The sequence below is a fragment of the Hemiscyllium ocellatum genome (genome assembly GCF_020745735.1).
Source record: "Hemiscyllium ocellatum isolate sHemOce1 chromosome 27 unlocalized genomic scaffold, sHemOce1.pat.X.cur. SUPER_27_unloc_16, whole genome shotgun sequence".
Lineage (NCBI taxonomy): Eukaryota > Metazoa > Chordata > Chondrichthyes > Orectolobiformes > Hemiscylliidae > Hemiscyllium > Hemiscyllium ocellatum.
The window spans coordinates 42,001-45,557 of record NW_026867483.1 but is presented as its reverse complement, the minus strand read 5'-3'; the positions used below and the strand labels follow the sequence as shown (position 1 = coordinate 45,557).

Genomic DNA, 3,557 nt, shown 5'->3' with positions numbered 1-3,557 from the left:
CCTAATCCCTGCTGTCCTCATCCTGAAGGGTCTGGTTCATGCTGATTAACAGGCCCACACTCAGGGGGGGATCTAACTGAAACGTACAGAATATTGAACATCCTGGACAGAGTGGACATTGGGAAGATGTTTTCATTGGGAGGAGAGACTAAGACCCATGGGCATAGCCTCAGCATAAAGGGAGAATGGGGATTAGGAGAAATTTCTTTAGCCAGAGAGTGGTGAATCTATGGAATTCATTGTCACAGAAAACTGTGGAGGCCAGGTCAATGAGTATGTTTAACACTGGGATGGAGTATCAGAGGTTGAGAGTTGCGGGGAGAAATTGGGAGAATGGGGCTGAGAAACGCTACAGCCAGGATTAATTGGGAGCAGGAGTAAACCACATGATCTTTCCAGCCTGCACCAGCATTGAACACGTCATAACTGGATATGAATATACCTCCATATAAGGTGGATAGGCTGGAACTTTTCTCACTGGAACATAGGAGATTGAGAGGTGACCTTGTCGAGGATTATAAAATCATGAGGGATACGGATGAGGTGAACAACAGGTGTCCTTTCCCTCAGCTGGGGGTTTCAGGATCAGGGAAGCAAATATTTTGAGGTGAGTAGAGAAAGATTTTATAAAGACAGGACAAGGGTTTTTGTTTAAGAGAGTGGTCTGACTGCAGAATGAATGTCCAGAGAAAGTCATAGAGTCATAAAGATGTACAGCACAGAAACAAACTGTTTGGTCCCACTTGTCCATGCCGACCAACTATCCCAACCCAATCTTGTCCCACCTGACAGCACACGGCCCCATATCCCTCCAAATATTTTCTTTTCATGTACCTAACCAAATGCCTTTTAAATGTTGCAATCGTACGAGACTTCACCACTTCCCTTGGCAGTTCATTCAAAAAAGGCACCATCCTCTGCGTGAAAAAGATGCCCCTTAGATCTCTTTTGCATCTTTCCCCTCTAACGCTAAACCCATGCTCTCTCGTTCTGGATTCCCCAACCCCAGGGAAAAGACTTTGTCTATTTATCATATCCATGCCCTTCATGATTTTATACATGCACAGTTACAACGTTTAAAAGACATTTGGATAAGTACATGAATATGAAAAGTTGGAAGGTTTATGGGCCAAACACTGGTAGGTGGGACGAGTTTAGTTTGAGGATATACCCAGCATGGAGTTTAGTTTGAGGATATACTCAGCATGGATGAAGGGTCTGTTCAGTGCTGTCTGACTCTGTGACTGACCTGTACTAGCCTTAGAACCATTTTCTTACCTCCCCCCAAAACCATCCACTTCTTTGTTGTTCAAAACTCAGATGAACTTAGCCTTGAATATGTTCAATGACCCCACTTCTGAACTCAATTCCTCTTCGTAATGTATCACTTGCCTTGCTCATTGCCTGCTGCATCTGCCCGACAACTGGCATTGACTGGAGGGTCTTTGAGACCCCTTTGTACATCCTTACATCATTCCTGGTGAAGGGCTTGTGCCCAAAACTCACTGTCCTGCTCCTCAGATGCTGCCTGATCTATTGCGCTTTTCCAGTGCCACATTTTTCGACTTTCACCTCTTGTCCTCACTTTCTCCACATACCAAAATATCACCATTTAAACAATTCACTGATTTTGTTTTAAGAAAATCCAAACACTCCGTCCCTGGGTGGTCTCGAACCACCAACCTTTACGGTTAACAGCTGAACGCGCTGACCAATTGCGCCACAGAGACAGGTACTAGTGGTATCCCCGCAGTCTCTTTGAGGAAGCTACTATTCAATTCATAACTCAACTTGCCCCGCTCAGAATTACCATTGTCTTCTATCAGTTTTTCTTTTCCATAATAAAGCCTTGGACATTCATTGTGGAGACATGTGGACAGTCTGATCCCACCATCTGCAGGCACATCCATGTCACAAAGAATTAGCTCTCCTACATCGGGGCCATTGCCCTCCGAGCCTTTCAGTGTTTTGCCTCTTACCGAATTTTCTCATTGGCCCCGAGCCACATTGCGGCACTGCACTTGCCATGTGTTTGCCAATTGAGGCACAGACCTGGACCAACTTCGGGAAGAGGCAAATCACTGAGTTCTGAACAAAAACCGTAGCACACTCAAAACATCGGGTTTGTTTACCTTTCCACAGATGCTGCTCGACCCGTTGGCTTTCTACAGTATTCGCTGTGCTTGTTCTACACAAATGCTGCTTTCCATTAAAGAACTTCAAACCCTGTCCTCTGGTAACTGACCCTGGTCAGTGGTAATAGGTTCTTCTGATCATTAACCTGCCCAGTCCCACCACTTCTTCTCCCATCATTACCAACAGCCCCTAGAAATCTCCAGTTAACCTTCTTTGTTCCAAAGACAACATTCCCAAATTGGGAATGTCTCAACAAAATGGAAATTCCTCATCCCTGGACATGATGCAAGTGTTACAATAGGGAGGAGATTTTGGCAAAATATTGTCAGTTAGCAGGTGGAATAATTTTCAGGAAGTAAAAGAGAAATCCCAGTCTCCAGCTTTGTGAAGCTTTAGAAACTCTTTGGGAAGTGGAATTAGAGGAGAATGAAGGATGAACTGTCCGACTGAGCAGAGACAGTCCAGACACCGTCCCCTTGTTTAAGAGGCCGGGAGATTGACTCTGATAGTCTCAGGACATGAACTGATCTGAGATATTGAAAGAATTCTCTGCATATCAGGAATTCAAACCCCTTCACGGCTGGGGATCAATGAGAAAATTCGTTAAGAGGCAAAACACTGAAACGCTCGGAGGGTGATGGCCCTGGTGTAGGAGGGCTAGTTCCTTGTGACATGGATGTGCCTGCAGGTGGTGGGATCAGACTATCCCCGGTGTCTCCACAGTGAATGTCCAAGGCTTTATTATAGAAAAGTAAAACTGATAGAAGACAATGGTAATTCTGGGCGGGGCAGGCTGAATTATGAATTGAACAGTAGCTTCCTCAAAGAGACTGCGGGGTGGGGCGGGGTGGGGTGGGGTGGGGTGGGGTGGCCACTCCTGTCTCTGTGGCTCAATAAATCAGTGCGTTCGGCTATCAATCGAAAGGCTGGTGGTTCCAGACCAGCGAGGGACAGGGTGTTGTGTGTTTCTCGCTCCGACCCCTGCGAATTTCGCGTTTTTAATGGTGTCAGGAAAATGTTTCCCAAACGGAAATCTTCTCCACTGAGGAAGTACAAAGGAGTTTCTGAATTGATTGAATTTCTGACGTAAAGGACTACGGATGCTGAGAATCCAAGACAGAAAGAGAAACTGCTGGAGAAACTCAGCGGGTTTGGCTGTACCTGGAGAAGGATAAAAAAAAGTTCTGAAATGTTGTCTCTGATTCTCTTTCCACGGATGCTACCTGACCTGCTGAGTTGCTCCTGCAATTTCTGTTGTTTTTAACTGAATGTCCATTTCATCTTTCGGGATGAAACACACAGACTCGCCATTTGCAGATATTTAATACTTTCGAAACCTGTGAAGTGACTGGATTCAAACAAACTCTGCAATGATTCACTCTTTCTCAGCTCCACAGGCAGACAGACTTGGGAAGTGAAGC

At 45.4% G+C, this 3,557-nt stretch overlaps 1 non-coding gene across 1 annotated transcript; it reads right to left on the bottom strand.

The window, feature by feature from the left end:
• Window positions 1-1,655: 1,655 nt before the first annotated feature.
• On the bottom strand, window positions 1,656-1,730 carry trnan-guu (transfer RNA asparagine (anticodon GUU)). The gene has a single exon. It is a non-coding gene; the product is annotated as a tRNA-Asn (tRNA).
• Between the last annotated feature and the right edge of the window lie 1,827 nt (window positions 1,731-3,557).